General features: G+C 38.7%; 1 protein-coding gene and 1 long non-coding RNA gene across 21 annotated transcripts in view; both read left to right on the top strand.

The window, feature by feature from the left end:
* Positions 1–8931, top strand: part of LOC122880365 — a 38285-nt gene extending 29354 nt beyond the window's left edge. The window contains exon 6 of the long non-coding RNA XR_006378908.1: positions 8477–8931. This is a non-coding gene — a long non-coding RNA (uncharacterized LOC122880365). The remainder of the gene's footprint in view (positions 1–8476) is intronic.
* A 5121-nt stretch (positions 8932–14052) lies between these two features.
* The window catches only part of ppip5k1a (diphosphoinositol pentakisphosphate kinase 1a), a 35331-nt gene continuing 31961 nt past the window's right edge, over positions 14053–17422 (top strand). For 17 of the 20 annotated variants that reach the window (XM_044205201.1, XM_044205283.1, XM_044205248.1 and 14 more), the window contains exon 1: positions 14053–14191. The gene's annotated coding sequence lies outside the window, so the exon portion shown is untranslated. Of the gene's footprint in view, positions 14192–14242; positions 14260–17422 lie in introns of those variants that run through there. The other 3 variants (XM_044205230.1, XM_044205292.1, XM_044205221.1) reach the window with 2 other exon arrangements.

Raw genomic sequence — 17422 nt, forward strand, 5'->3', positions numbered from 1 at the left:
ATGGCTGTGGCACAAGTGTTAAGAGGCTATAGAAGGACAGCTCCATCTTACATACTGTAACCTGTAGCCTTAGAAACGTGATGGCCCTATATATTCCTGACCATTTTACAAATGTGTATTTTGTCTAATTATGACAGGAGTACTGCTACACCTTTTATCAAGTTTTGGGTTCGTTTTTTTTTTTTTTTTTTTTTGGTTAGTGTTAGTTTTATTTATGTTAATTAGAGTTACATATGAATTATTTTGGTCAAAAACTGCCCTGGTTGAGTCTACATCCAGATGGGTGAGAAATGAAAGTATCACCAGACATAAAGTTTCTTAGTAAAGTGTTGTTCCACTAAAACACCCAGAACACCTTCAGTGCTTCTTCATAGATTAATATTAATAATCATAGTTAATGCCTTTTCTTACACGAAAAGCTCCCCATTTGATTAGTTTTATATTTGATTTCATAATTGTTGGTTTTACACTTTTGCACTGTGTCTAGCACTTTGTAACCTGAGTTTTGAAAAGTAATCTATAAATGAAGATCATTATTATTATTAGTAGTAGTAGTAATAGCAGCAGTAGTTGTAGTAGTAGAATAATCAGTATTGTTGTTGTTTTCACCTGTTTATATGGTCTGTAATTCTTTGTACATATTTTCAAAATGCAAATGATATGCTTTTATTTTGAAGGAAGCGTAACTGGGGCTACCTGGCATCCTTGACTCATCTGATGGGGGGCGAGTAAGTAAAGAGGGGCGGAGGGATGGAGATCAGCCAATGAAGTCTTTAAATAACCAGACTTGTCAATTTGAATCAGTGTCCCCCAAACTAATCATAATACTACTGTATTCCAAAGGGGCTTATATTATATGTACTGTCTTGACTCAGTACTGAGCTTATGATAACTGTATTGCTCTGTGTAGTATTTTTTTAATCCATCATCACCTTTTAAGTGATTCCCATCTGTTTCAACATGAAAGTGACACAACAACAGACTTATGACAAAAACATCTTCCGTAATGATAATCTTGAACAAAACTGCCACAGATTTCACATGATTCTCTGCTCTGTTGTCCAGCTGTCACATTTGGGCTCTTTAATGGGCTCCTAAAACATTTGAGAGTATCACGCCTCGCCCCTTTAACTTCTCTCCGTCCACTTGCTTTAAAAAACAACAACTCCAAACTGGAGACAAAGCTGCTCTTTCAGTCAGGTACAGCTGAGTGCTCATTGGGCAGGAAAAAGCAACATGTGCAATTCACACGCCTAAAAATGTTGTTGCTACTGATACAAATGAACCCCACTTAACTTATAATGGGGGTCTGGGTTGAGTTGAGTGGGACGTAATGACAGTAACGCTCTATTTACAACTGCAGCACATGTTCCACTTATGCTATGATGTTGCACAAATTCTTTCCTCCTCAACCTTTTGTATTTTTTAGTAAAATATATATCACTAGGAAGGTTTCAGTCTGATTATTTTAATGCTTACTGATTCCTCTCTGAACCCTGCTTGCACCCCCACTTTGAAAGAGGTGGAAATGGTAGTCAGGCGAGCAAGGTTAGCATCTGCCCCTGGGCCTAATGGTGGAGGCTTATTAAGGTAGCACGGAGGAAGCAGCTTATTCCTAGGTCTTGGCGAAGGGCAGGAGGGATCTTTATTCCTAAGGAGAAAGATTCTGTTGATGTAGGACAGTTTAGGCCCATCTGTCTTCAGGGGAGAAGATAAGATTGTCTTCAGTGTAGTGGCACAAAGTTGTTTAGTTACCTAGAAAGTTACATCATTACAGAAAGCCAGAATACCAGGTTTTTCTGGATGCTGGCAGCACACAAGTATGATCTGGCATCAAATTCAGTCAGCAAAGAGCGAAAGAAGAGAGTTGGTATTCTTAGATTTAGCAAATGCATTAGGTTCTGCTTCACATAGTCTTCTGGGAAGCACTTCAAAGGGCCAGTGAGGTTAACTATCTTCTCTTTTTGACATGGTTGTCTTCCTGGCAGTAACCTGCAAGAAATGCCTGCATGGCCACAGATTGAGCACCTGTCTTGAAAGCGTTGATGTCTCCCAGCACTCCTTGACAGTCCAACAAAGGCTAAAAAGGACATATACAGGAATAACCCCATAATCTAAAACTCCTTAAAAGTTTGGTCTCAGATGTTATCGATATTGAAAGCCCCTGAAATGTGCCTGGACGCTCCGATATGCTCCAACCATGTGTTTAGACCGGGTCTGGAGGAAATTTAAATAGTCCATCATCAAATTAATTTAGGGAAGACTGGCAGAAGGAATTGGGCACTGAAATTACAGACGAAGTGTGGAAAACCTGTATTGAAAATATTCGCAGTAGTTCAATAAATGCTAGACATACTTTGATACAATTAAAAGTTGTGCAGATTACACTTCTCTCCCACTAGACTACAAAAAATATTTAAATGTACTTCACCCCTTTGTGTGAAATGTTCAAAAGATCAAGGAACTCTGTCTCACCAGTTTTTACAATGGCATAGGTTGCAAACTTTTTGGGGTCATTTATTAGATTTTTTAGCCAAGGCTTTTAATATGGAGTTTCCCCCTCCCCCTTTAACGCGCTATTTGGGGTTGTTGAGTCAGGTAAAGTGTAGGATAGGTATAAAGCTCAGGCCATCTCTCTATCCACAATGCTAGCATGAAAACTGTTGCGTCAATTCTGGAAATCTGAGAAGCTCCCAAAGTTCGATATGTGGCTGAAGGAACTAGGAAATGAATTACATCTAGAGAAAATCAGATTCACTCTGTCAAACAGAGAGGGGCTCTTTCAGAAAATCCGGCAACCTGTCATTAGTCTGATTGAGAAATTAGAGTGAGTGGGTAATGGTCTAACAGGTTAACTGTGTCATATGACAATACCTTGTAACTTATGTGGTAATTTATGTGTAACCTTTCCTCTTTCTGTTTAAAGAAAAGGGCCAGTGAGGGAATGTTTTCAGGACATTCAGATATGTTTCATAACTGCATACTGCAGCGTGTCAGCAGTTGGAGATTGGCATCATGGCAGGGTGCACATAATTTCACTGTTAGTTTTTACAATGGCAGTGGTGTGAATGGTGAGCTTGAGCTTTGCCTCTTGTGTGTTTGTGTAGTCTGTCCTCTTTTCAGGTCTCTGCGGCAGCGCTTACCACCGATAAGGGTGTACATGGATGGCTTGACAACCATCACTACCACAGCACCATGTACCTAAAGGCTGCTGGAAGGTTAAGCCAGAGAAATCAGCGAGTATTTCAACTGTAAACGATGTTCTTTCAAGTACGAGGTTTGATATAGATGAGGAGGCAATTCCAACAGTGTTACAGTTAAAAGTTTAGGTTGGAGGTATGATGCAGCTCTTAGCGATAAGGAGCAGATCCAGGGAATGAGACAGCAGGTAGTGGATGGCATTAGAGTACAGGCCTTCCCGGCAAACTCAAACTGTGGTGCCTGCAGTTTGCTGCCACCATTATTGTGGCCCCCGACAGTGTATGATGTACCTGTTTCAAAGGTAGAGAAGCTAGAGAGAATGATTAGCTCTGAATGAATGATTAGACAGTGGCTGCCTCAGCAGTGTGGTCCTGTATGGAAACAGGATTTTGGAGCTAACCAGTTTAACAGAGAGGTTTAAATGTGCTAAAGCAAGGCTGGAGAGAGGAAGAAGAACCCAAGGGAGGCAGTTTTATAGGCTCAGGCAGCACTTCGACATTGGGATATTTTAGGGTAGCATGGGCATGGGGGGTTTGGACTAAGCATAGCACAGCCTACATGGAGCAAAGCAACAGCAGTTGTCAGGAGGAAACTGGCTGTGGAGGAGATTCTGGGGCAAGAAGAGGCTGCTAGATGTGAAGAAGCAGTCTCTCTTGCAAAGAGCTGGGAAAGTGTAGAGAAGAAGAAACTTAGGGAAGTGTGGGGCAAAGAAGCAGGCACGATTAGATTCATGCTAGAAAAAACTTCCTGATTTGCTTCCATCCCCCCAAAATCTTAGTAAATGGATCGGCGAGGACCCAACATGTCCTTTATGTTCAGGTATTGCCTCACTTCGGCACATTCTGTCAGGGTGTAAAAGAAGTCTGTCTCAAGGGCAACACATCTGGAGACAAAAAGGAAACAAGATGTGATTTTGTTTGTTCACAAGTCAGGCAGCAAGCAATTTTGAACAGGCAATGAGAGTAATAGTCCCTCAGGAGATAGCTACCACTAATCTAAGACTAGATCTTGTGTTGTGGTCAGAAACACAGCATGTTGTGTATTTCATGGAGCTGTCAGTACCATGGGATGATGCTATAAGTGGCCTATGAGAGGAAATAGCTTAGATATATAGAGTTCGCAGCAGAGGCAGAGAGTGTGGTTGGAAACATAATGTCCGCCCAGTGGTGGTTGGCTGCAGGGGTTTTGTAGGGTTTTGTCCCTGTTAACTGAACTGGTTATAAGAGGGGGGAGCCTAAAGCAGGCAGTGAAAAACATGGCCAACACTGCAGCCAGTTCCAGTGGATGGTTGTATATAAAGTAGTTCAAACTAGCTCCACCTCGAGCAGCTACTACAGTAAAATAATCCATGCCCAATGGTTATTGGTCAGGCAATGAGTACTTTTACTTCTGATACTTTAAGTATATTTAGCTGCAAATACTTTTGTAGGCATGCTAGTTAGCCTGACATATTGTTAGCCTAACATCATGTGGTAGATAGGAGTGTATGCTTTGTTGCTTTCTGTGATGAGCTAGCCGAGGGTGATTATTTGGCTGTTGCTTGATTGATGGGTTGGTTATTGAGAGGGTGCCCACCTGATGTAGACTTTATTATCATTATTATTATTATTATTATTATCATTATTATTAACAACAGTTCAACATATACACATTTCCAGTGGTGGAAGAAGTATTTAGATCCTTTACTTAAGTAAAAGTACTCCACAGCAAGTAGAAGTCCTGCATTCAAAACCTTACTTAAGTAAAAGTATGTAAGTATTATCAGCAACATTTACTTAAAGTATCAGAAGTAAAAGTACACATTCTGCAGTAAAATGCTGCCTGTCAGTGTTTTCCTGTTATATCTGATGTTTCTGGATTAATATTCCTGCTGCATTAATGTGCGTGTTGCATTTTACTGCTGCAGATGTTTCAGGTTGAGCTAATTAACTACTTTATATACTGTTGGGTAGTTTAATCTACAGCAATGCATCATGGTCTATAAGATCATCATGTGTTTGTAGCGTCGCGGCAGGAGTTGAAGGCAGCTTAAAGGTACATTAGGTCTGTCAAGGGGCCCAGTAGATTTATGACGGCACAGACTGATACCCCTCTGCAGGGCCTAGTGAAAACAATCATTTAACATGAATACTGGGCTTCCATAGGAATGCTCACCCAACTTTTGGTACATTTTACTCTGCATTGTTGCTCCGTCTCCATATGGATGCTCTGATGAGAGGCTGAAGGGATGCAAGAATGCGGAGAATGCTAAATTTGAGAGGTGCAGACTTGTTCTCTGTTGGTCAGCCTCACTGGATTTAAATCTGAATAGTGTACAGTAACTGAACCACCTGGATCAGGCTTCAAAGTGGCGGGGGGAGACTCTGGCTGTGCTCATTGTTCCTGTATGGTGAGATGGGGTCAGCAATTGTCCCATATTTCCTCTGCAATGTTTAGATTTTTCCACTTTTGCAATATTTGACCGGAGATTTTGGGTCAGGGTGTGCCTACAAACTGGACTATTTATACTGGAAGCAGGGTCGGGTGAAATGACTAAATTGTTAGTCTAACTGAATAAATGTTCACTCAGGCCCCACCTCAGCAACCTGTCAACAAAGCAAAACTGTTTTGCAATGACATAAGAATAATGGTAAGCTGTAAATGATTCATGTGTCTGAGGCTGCATGAGGCAGATTACGTGTGTGTCTCCGGGTCTGTAGTTTTCTGTCTTCATCAGTAACACTGTTGATCCACACAGGTGGAAGTGAAGTGATCCACAGTGATGGATCAGTGACAGAGTTTTAGTTAAATCCTCTGGGATCAGCAGACATTTAACTTTATTCATAAGCTCCTTTCACAGCACAAAGGCCACTTTCTGAACAGGACTGCTGTCTGAGAGCTGCAAGGCGGGGAGTACAGTAATGAACACTGAAGGTTGTTGTTTGCTTTTGCTGTTTTAAGTGTTTTGTTACCGCACTTTCTTTTTAGACACCAGTGTGTGATTTTGTTGATTGTATAGTTAATGTAGTTTTCAGAACACAACATCATCTGAAGCATTTGCTGTTTTGCAAACTGGAAAATAGTTTGGTGTACGTGTTATCTATTCTTAAACCTGGGCCAATTGTTTGTAACAATATATTTTAGAGCGTAATAGCAGAAACACTGTCAAAAGTCAGATTACAGGAATACACTTAAAGGTACACAAAATTGTGAGTAGTTACTAAGGAACGAGTGAGGATCCAATCTGGAACGACCTGATAATTAATGAATCGTTAATAAGTAGTTCCTGAATAACTTGAGGACTATATAGTAGATAAGAAATAGAGTTACCGGAGAAAAGACTGCGATATTGTATATTAATGAATCGTTGGGTAATGATTCATCGTTACTATTCTTGTGCCACTTAGTGGCTGACTGATCAGGAACGATTCAGGAGTAAAGTGCTCAGTAAGAGTCCCAGATATTTATGAACTGATCATTACCTAATGATTCATTAATATAGTATTTTCAGCATGTTTCCAATGTGTATGTAATTGTTAAAGGTTGTGTGTTTTCATCAGGTTTAAAGCAAGAAAGCCTTTATTATGAATTATGACTATTATTATTTATGAATAAGCCTCATGAAAAAGTTTCCACTTTCTAAATAAGCTTCATGAAAAAATATTAATGTTTAACTGTTGAACCACTGTGCTAGCAAATTCTTTGGTTGTATTTTTGAATTCACACTATTTGTCCTGCTGTTGCAACTAGAGAGAGAACTGAGAAGAAGCTCACCATTGTTCTGTCGGGTGTGTATAGACAGGGATTTTCCAAGCTGATGGACTTCTAGTAACTTCCATATAAACTTTTCAGACCCGAGAAGCTTCCCTGCAGTCGGGAAGTCTGCTCTCCACTGCTGAAAGGATTTTGTTAGAAACTCCTCAGGAGAGCATTTGTTAAAAGCAGAATGTGTTTATTTTTTCTTGCCTTGTACATATGAATGGCTGCTATGTGCAGCTTCACCAGATCAGAAACAAGCTTCTGATTCCTGCTGCATATGAAACTTTTACAATATCTACAACATGTCTCCTGTCTGAATCTAAGAACTTTAACAGGACAAATAAAACAGGTCAAACTTGCTGCATGGTTTTTATTTTGGAAAATAGATTTTGTAGGAGTGGAGGTATCTGGTATTTTACAGGATTCGGGTTAAGAAGGAAAAACAAATACTCTCACAGATTTAAAGCCCACAGGAACACAAACTTTAAGCTGTTATCTATTTAGGGTCAAATGTAAATAGCCCGACCACATTAAAGATAATCTCCGGTACTGTACACAGGCCATGGATAAAATGAAAAAACAGTGTTACATAGTACAAAGTACAAAGTATTCTCTCTGCAATTCTGGCATCCAAGAAAAGCACACATTTGTTGCAACTCTAGGGACAGCGATGTCGGACAGTCAATCGGCGTACAACTTTGGTCCAGAGTGAAATTTCTTGACAAATATTGGATGGATTGGTATGAAACATGGTACAGACATTCATGTTGAAATGAACTGTAATACATTTGATGATGATTTCATTAAATGTCAAATTCAACCCTGTCTGCTAGAAATCATGTATGGCTAATTAGTGTGAATGCTGCTTCAGCAGCAGTGTTATCTTAGTTTTGTTTTCTTTACAATGAGTATTACAGCCTCACAGAGCTGCGAGCTCTAGACTCTTGTTGTATCGAATTCTACTAAAAATAACTCCTGGGAATTTGCATACTCGTCAAATAATTATGAATTTCTTTGTGACAGCTGTTTGAATACAGTTTGGGTTAGTGTGAAGGTGAAGGTTAGCGCAAATGAGGTCACATGGTCCGTGCTCTTTTACATATACTATATATATATATATATATATATATATATATATATATATATATATATATATATATGTCCAGTGTGAATATATAAAATAAAAATGTAAATCTAAGTTTCCCATTAAATCAGTCTTTGCTCAGCTTGTTATTTCCTAAATCCTAGAAGAAAAGAGGAACACCACCTTGTTTTTAACTTGATGACCAAGCATTTCTTGTTTTTTTTCTAGTGGGATTTGAAAGCTGTTTTATAATCCCAGTGGTCTCTAGCTGATGGCTCATATAGTCTTTCAGTTGAAGTGAAAACATGAAAGCCCCTAAAAGTACAGTTACAGTTTTCCGACATGTTTGACTACATGTATGTGTGCGGCGACTTTTCTCTGTCAAAATGAGAATGAATACTTCATCTGTGGACTTGTTCAGTGCGCTTCTGACAGAACACTGTTTCTTTTCAGCAGAGAACAGAACGGACTTTCTTCTCGCTGAGCAGAGCTTGAAAACACAGCTGATAAAAGACGAAGTCCACCGGCAACCAGACCACTGCCAGCCTGCGTTTACTCGACACCCGGAGTCATTAACCGCTGCGTTACTCGCATGACTGCACGGGTGTTCACGCGCCTTCAGCCTCTGAAAGATGTCTTGTACATGTTTTATATGGCTTTCTGACACCATACACATTGTGCCGGATCAAACAGGACATGTTCACATGTAGTGTTAAAATAACGTCAAGCCACTGTAGCTCCTTGATAAATGGAGTTTCTTGAGTAACTGTTATAATTTACACCCTCTCTGGGCAGTTTTGTTTGTAGAGGCAAAGATTAAACTGAAAGAAATACTTTATTAGCTGGTTGTAGAAATAAATACTTGTAATACAGAGAAAGCAGAAATGCAGCATTAATGATGTGAAATTGCAGGCAACTTTATATGAAGACGTTATGTGTGAATTTGCGATCCGTTTGTGACGGTAATGTGAGATGGGATAAAGCAAAGACCTCAAATTTCAGTGTGTCTCTGATTGAGTGTCTGAAAAAGTACAGACCCTGGAAATGAATTAATTGTTTCCAGTCCAGCTTGCTTCCAGTTCTGCGTGTGACTGCTTATTTCATGTTTCAATACCTCTGATTACACAATGATCGAAGTATTTGTCACTCAGATATCTGTTGTTAGACAACAGCACAACCATGAAAAGTGATTCAGGTGCATTGAGGACAGATCTGTACCCTGCAAAGATTAAGTGGACTTTCGTGAAAAAAGTCTATTTCTCTTCTGTCATTTCCACACAAACGTGAATAAATCTGAAAACGGCGTGAAAATAACCTTCATGCACTGTTTTTCAGATCATTTCTGAGAAGCTCTCTGTCCACTTTGAGATGTAAGTACAAAAGGCAACAACAAAATTTCCTCCTCTTTCCCTTTTTGTCGACAAACAACAAAACAATTATTTGCCATCATCACTAAAAAAAATGGCTAAATCCTTTCCAAAAACAGCTGGCCGCAGTTGTTTTTAGCAAACGTTATTCAAACAGGAGTAAATACAGCATTTGTTGAGGATTATTTTCAGATGAACTAGTGAGCAGCAGGACGGTGTGCGTTTGATTGACTCAAAATAAACTGCAGTGCCCACGCTCATCGTAATAACATGTCAGCCAGTGCAGCACTGTGGCTCATTAATGTGCTATTAGTTTTTGGACAGCAATGGCACAGAGTTACAGTTTTATCCGACTTTGGATACACAGAAAATACATCTTATTAGGATCAGTTGATTGTTGGTTTTGGTCTTTTCGTGGGATTTATTGACAATAGGAAAAATATAGAATATCACCAGACTTATCCTTTAATATCAAAAATGAACCTGGACTGGTAATCACAAGTGTACATGTTAAAGAGAATGACATGAAGGACTTACTTAACCGTTATGTGGAAATTTCCACAAGCCACACCTTAACCTGTGAGCTGAGGGTTGCCTCATCCACATGGCTGCCGTCCACATTTATCAGTTGGGCAGTTTAAGGAACGACTTGTTAGTATTACAGCCAGCAAAAGGTGGGATAAGTCTCTGATAGCATTTTACAGGCAAATACTGGAAACCCACTAGCTCCTGCAGGGGCCCAGAGACCAGAGGTACAGAGACTGGAGCTGCATTCATAATGAGCCTCCTTGTCCTAGTCTGACCTGTTGCTGTAAGTCACAGAGAGTGTAACACAAATGGCAAATGGAAGCCATATGAGGGCGGAGGGCCGCAGAGGGCCTCCTCACAGAGGGTCTTTGTGACAGGAGCTGTAGTTGGTGAAGGAGAAGACAGGGATAATTTAGATAAAGCTGACAATCTATACACTGTTTCAAGTGCATACAAGCTGGGCTGATGCACCACAAATACCATATATGAGTTTTAGTGTTATTTAAAAAACAAAAAGAATCTTATGCCAACGAGGAAGGGGTATTTTAATTTCTATACTGACAATATTTGTGCAAGTGGGTGCACCGTCTCTTCTCCATGTTCAGTTTGACTATAGAAGAGCCTTGTTTGAACCCTCTTCACCGGCTGTTTATAAAATGCTCTTTTCATAAGCAGTATAACAGCCCACTATGACCCTGCAAAGTTCACCGCAGCAGCAGCAGCAGCAGCAGCTGGCCTGCACACAGGTATGTAACGGTCAGGGTGGTGTGGTGGTCAAACAGACTCTGGTCTGCACAGGGAAGCTCAGAGACACGTCAGTGTTGGCTCTTGCATCAGCAGCAGCAGCAGCAGGCGGGTGGGTTGATCTGTTGACCCTCTATTGAAGGAGGGCAGGGTCACCTTTAAAAAAATGCAGAGTTTGAGTACGAGAACCGACCACAAAACTTCCTGTTGTTGGTTTTATGCAATACAACGCAATCATTGAAGTGTTCCAACAGTAGTAGTGGTAATAGTCATTGTAGTGGCTTTTTAAGCAATAGTAACACTTGCTTCTAGGGGTTGTGTGGGTAGTAATGCAGCACAGAGGTGGAAGAAGTACTCAGATATTTTACCTAAGTCAAAGTAATAATACCACCGTGTAGAAAAACTCTGTTACAAGTAAAAGTTCTGGGTTCAAAATGTTACTTTTATATAGTATTAGCATCAAAATATACTTAAAGTAAAAAAAGTAAAATTACTCATTACGCAAAATGGCCCATTTCAGAATAAATGTTTATCATATTATTGGACTATTGATGCATTAATGTGTTCATCACTTTAATGTTGCAGCTGGTAAAGGTGGAGCTCATTTTAATTACTTTATATACTGCTGGGTAGCTCGTCAATTTCCCCCCAGAGATCAATAAATCCTATCTTAATCTATAATAATACATCATACTTTATTTGTTGATTATATGATTTTATTATTAATCTGAATCTGTAACGTAACTAACTAGTGGAGTAGAAGTATAAAATAGCAGAAAATGGAAACGCAACTACCTCGAAATTGTACTTAAGTACAGTACTTGAGTAAATGTACTTTGTTACTTTCTACCGCTGCTGTAGCAGTGAAAATACATCTAACAACAACAGATACAATACTACTTTACAAGTTTACGTCTTAGGCTGTAGGATTTTGGACAGTTTTGGATATCAGTAGTGGTATGGGACGGGAACCTCCAAAGATGATTCAGGCTTGGAACAAACTTGTGAAATGTCTGAACAGGCGGCGGTGTAATATTCGGTGCAAATCGTTCGTTATTTATAAGGAAAGATGGTCTGTTGATGTCTGGTACAAACCTAAATTACAAACACATTGTCTCGTAAAAGTTTAATCAAAAGTTGAAGATGTCTGTGTGCACAGTTGTGTTCAGGTCAGTGGAAAGTAACTAAGCACATTTACTCAAGTACTGTACTTAATAAGGGTACTTTTTCTTTCCTTAAGTATTTCAATTTAATGCTACTTTCTACTTCTACTCCACTACATTTCAGAGGGAAATATACTTTTTGCATCACTGCAGTTGGAGTTATTAGTTACTTTACAGATTAAGATTAAAACAAATGATCAATTGATAAAATATGATACTCTGCTTTAGATTAAACTATCCAACAGTATATGAAGTAGTTCAAATGTGCTCCACCTCCACCAGCTGTAACATTAAAATGCTGCTTATGTGTTGACGCATCAGTAATTATATTCCAATAACATGATACATATAATAATATAACTCTGAAAGGGACCATTCTTCCCAACAAGTACTTTTACTTGAATACTTTAAGTACATTTTGCTGTTAATACTTTTGCACTTTACTTTTACTACTACTCGTGAATATGGGACTTTTGCTTATAACAGAGTATTTTTACAGAGCGGTATTGCTACTTTTACTTAAGTAAAAGATCTGCGTACTTCTTACACCGCTGGTTCAGGTGCACCATCAGCCATAGAGACAGACAGGCTTAATGGTCTCCCTGAATAGGAAAGGCTTTGTTTGTTATGCGATTTAGGGCAGACTGAAGACAAAGTCTGTTTTCGTGGTTTTTTGCTCATTATATGATGATTTAAGGGCAATGCATTTTAGTAAAGTGTCCATCATCTTGGATGATTATAAAAACCTGGAGCTGAGTTTTAGGAAGGGCGTTTTTTTGTGGCAGATTTTCTTTGTTGAGCTCCTGAGAAGAAACAAATGTCTTGTTTGCAATGTAATGTTTCATGTAAGATATTATGTTCTTGTGACCACATTTTTATTGCTATCTGTCTTATTTTCTGACAATGTTGCACCACTGCAAATGGTATTTTTGGTGCCTCCACATGGGCACTTGTATGTGTGTCATGCACGTACAAGTTCTACTTAATACTGCTAATAATAATAGCATTGTTTTGGTTATATTCTTAAAAAACAAAATAATAAAATCTATTAAAATTAAATTTGATTTTTTAAATTAAAAAAATAAAAATTTCTCACAGACACCATTAGATTTAAAAATATATGTAGGCATAAACTTGAAGCACAACACAGGATAGAAACGCTGAAAGTGTTTGAACAAGTATTCAGAGCCATTACTTAGGTTAAACTATTAATACCAAAAACTAACTAAAAGTCCTGCATAGTAAAAGAACACATGTATTATCAGAAAAATGTACTTCATGTATCAAAAACAAATAAGTACTCATTATGCAGCAGATTGGCCCCTGTCTGTGTCAGAATCAGAATCAGAAATACTTTATTGATCCACGAGGGGAAACTCTTTTGTTACAGCAGCTCACTGTCACGTCAGTGCACACAGGAACAGAAGTACTAAGCAAAAAATATAATACACTATAATACAGGTCAGAAAATAAAATAAGTACCAAGTGGGTATAAGTATAAAAAAAAATAAGTGTGAAGTACCAAGTGGGTTTGCCGGTTGATCATAATAATACGGTATAAGGTAATAGTGCATGAACTGTCAAGTTAAGTGTAGCTTATTAAGGTTATAATGAGACGGAGGATATTGCACAGCAGTAATAGAGGTATGAGTAATATCAATATCAATAAATAGGGAATTTTAAACAAAAATATTGCACAGGAATATTACACAGAATATTGCACAATTATGTCAAGTTGTCACTGCAATGATATTATAACGATGCATTAATGTTGTAGCTGACCGCGGGGAAGTTAATTTTAACAACTAGTAGTAGTTCTGTATTTTAAAGTCATCATAGGGAATGTGAAATCTTAATCTGCAAAGTAACTAAAGGTGTCAAATAGATTAAGATTTTATTTTTGCTTTAATTTCTAAGCTTAAAGCACAATATTTCCCTCCAAAGTGTAGTGGAGCACAATGAAGTAGCAGAAAATGGAAGATGCTTGGGCTGTAACAACGAGGATAATCTTTTTTATTAACACAAATTATTGTTTTGGTTGCACCGTTAGGGTATTTTCAGTGAGCCCTCGCTGACGGTCGCTCGCTAGTCTCGGTTTCAACGCTAGAGGCCGCTAACGCTCTTCTCCTCCTCGGGATCTTGTCGTGCCCGCCGACTGACTGGTCGTTGCTTATTGGCTCGTGTGGTTCCTGCGTCACGCATTCTCGAACTCGTTCTCCTTTCCCATTGGTTGTCGTAGACGTTGTCCATCCGTGCGTCAAACTGAAAAAAAAAAAAAAAAAAAAAATAAGATTGGTTTCACATGCAAACTGTCAGGAGTAAAGGAAGCGAGCTGACGGCAGCGATGCAAACCTTCCAGCCACTCTGTGAGTTCACAATTTAATGTTACCGTATGGTAACGGAAATATCATCGACACGCTTCAAGTCTTAAGCGGTAACATTAATAATCGCACAGACATTTGGTATTTGCTTCAAATGCAGTCAAAATGGCTCTGGAAGACTTGTTTACATTGCCGAACCAGCCGGGGTACTAGCTAGCTGAATGCTAACATTAGCTAAATGTGTTTCGCGCTGCTAAAATTAACGAGGGCTAACGCCAATTTCTTCGCCAAATAAAGTTATGCTTGAACTCATCCGCCGGGATTCGTTTTACATGCTAACATCAACATTTTTTTATTTATTTTTTGTTTGGTTTCTAAATATCTAACGTTACGTCTTCGTACTCTATCATCCATTTGCTATAACGTTATACAGTTGCACGTAACGTTAATGAACGTGTTGCTGTAAAGTAGCGATGTAACGGTAACTACAACCGTCCATCTGTGGTATAGGTTAAAGTACTGTGTGATTATTTTTAGTTCAGTTTAACATCCCGACTTGTGCCCTAAATTCATATAGTTTAAACCTGTCAGCCCCCTTCCAGTTGGACCATCAGGTGCAGCTACAATATTTGTGTAACTCAGGTGTGTTTTCTTTCAGCTCACAGTATGTCGAAGTTATAGGATCTGCAGACACTGTATTTTTTTTTAGTATTTAGTATCAGATGTCGTGTACAGAAATGCATTGCTGGATTGCATTGCTGCCCTGGAAAGGGTCCAAAAGCCAGGATTTTAGAAATACTCAGGTCATTAATCCAAGCCTCCCATTTAAAATCTAAACTCTTTCTCGCTCCTGCAGAACATTTTGAATGGATTAATGGATAATTTAGATTCATGCTTACTTTTACTCCATTAGAGCTGAAACGATTAGATCATGAGTCTATTAGTTGATGACAGAGAATGTATCGCTGTTACACTTTTAATCGATTCATGCTTAAGTTCCAGCTTCTCAGTTGCGAGGATTTCCTGATTCTCTTTGTCTAATGTGATAGTAAACTTAATATGTTTGAGGTTTTGGACTGTTGGTCGGGCAAAACAAGCACTTTGAAGGGCTTAAAGAAAATGTAATGGACGTTTTTCACTATTTTCTTTTCCATTTTGTAGACCAATTGATTAATCGAGAAAATAATCAGCTGATTAATCTATAATGAAAATCACTGTTAGTTGCGACCCTAAACTTAATTATATTTTGTATGAATTTTATTATCATATATCATGTCATTTGAAGGCATTCGTTTCCATATATGTATAGACTGAAACCCTGTTTTCTTTTAGCCTTCTGCACATTGCAAGGAGTAAAGTTCTGGTGGTGAAATGCTGAATTTCAAAATAGTCAAATGTAAAGTCTAGAAATTATTGGTGTCAGCCGAGGGTATGCACATCACTAAAGGCATGTGGCTATTTCAAATCAAGATTTGGCTATGAACTACCGCCCACACACCTGGCAATCCTAACTGTCAGGTAAAAGATATTTGAAACTTTGTCAAGCAAACAAGGCTGTGATGCCCATGCATGAGAAAGAAATTGTTTTGGGGTTTTTTTTTTTTTAGACAAGTTCTGGCGCGGACTCAGGCTCCACTGTCCATTAGGTTAAAGGGTGGAGCAGATCCGGGCAGAGTGCTCTGCAGGAGCCGTCTGAGCCTGCCCCAGCAAGGAGTCCTGAGTCATCTGGTTCGAGGTGGGAATTTGTTAGACGAGAAAAGCAGAAACTTAGGAAAAGGGCAATTTTAGGAATGGAAAGTGGTGCAATAGAGACCCAGACACTCAAGCAGTGATTACATGTAAGAGGTCAAAGGGAAGAGAAGAAGCTGGACTAGAGCTGAATGGTGCAAATGTAGCCTTGGCTCTGTCTCATTGTTTAACTTTAATAAACTTCCACTTGTGAATTTGAGTTGGTGTTTTTCTATATTGTCACATCAGCTTTTAGAAAAACCACCATGCAGTTACTGTCCAGTTGCATCCCCAACTTGTTTGGCTTTAGAGCTGCAACAGTTAGTCAGTCAATTGATTAGTCTATGGGCGGAAAAGGAATCGGCAACTATTTTGATAATCGATTAATTGTTAGTCATTTTTTTAAGCAAAATACTTTACTCGGGTTCCAGCTTCTCAAGTTTAAAGATCTGCTGCTTTTTTTTCAGTTTTTATATCATTGTAAATGTAATATCTTTTGGGCTGCAAAACAAGACATTTGAAGACAACACCTTGGCCTCTGGTAAACAGTGGTGGACATTTTTTGCTATTTTCTGACATTCGATTAACTGATCATGAAAACCATGGCTTTGATGTTGTCAGATTAGTTGAAAAGATTACATTCTGTTCTTTGGGTTGACAAAATCACCCAGTCTCTTTAGTTTAGTCCAAATGGGGATACAGTTTTCGCCTCCACAACAGCCGTGTGTAGCATGAAACTGTAGAATGTAAACTGCACCCCGGGTCACCTAAACCCCCAAAGTCCCATAAAAAATAAAGAGGACATGACCTCAGTGACCTCAGTAGGAGCTTTGGCCCTGCTTGTAGCCTGAGTAAGCAGGTGTAATAGAAGAGATTAACTGTTATGCTCAAGCTCTGAAACACTAATCCATTTAGGCATGGAAAGAGTTTATTTTAAATCAACTCTGTGCCAAAATGGGAGTAAGAATGCATTTCTGTGTGTGTGTGTAACAGGCAGCAGTTAAACATTTATAATGTAGTTATACTCAACGGTCACAGACTTGACTGGATTGAAACCCTGTTTTCTTATTTCCATTGCCTTACATGCATGTGCACAGATGTAACAAACATCAAGGCATGATACTTTAGTAAGAACTATGTTTAAATGGAAAGATAACGTCCTCACAAATACATTTATCAAATACTACTGTTACTGTGTACTACATAGGCTTAACCATTCCTGCAGTAACAAAAAGCATTCTTTGAACTGATGTTTGTTTAATGTTTACAATTTTTTTATTATCGATTAATCTGTGGATTATTTTTTGAATTAATCGTTTATAAACTCTCCAAAAATAGTGAAATGTGCCCATCACAATTTCCCAAGTTGACACATTTCTTGTTTTACATGGCCTACAGTCAAAAACCCAATTTACTATCACATAAGACAAAGAAAACCACAACATTTCTGGCATTTCTTTGCCTTAAAAAATGACATAAACGAATAATTGACTATCAAAATAGTTGCCAGTTAATTTTCTGTTAACTGACTTATCGTTTCATGCACTA

This window comes from Siniperca chuatsi, linkage group LG1 (genome assembly GCF_020085105.1).
Source record: "Siniperca chuatsi isolate FFG_IHB_CAS linkage group LG1, ASM2008510v1, whole genome shotgun sequence".
Lineage (NCBI taxonomy): Eukaryota > Metazoa > Chordata > Actinopteri > Centrarchiformes > Sinipercidae > Siniperca > Siniperca chuatsi.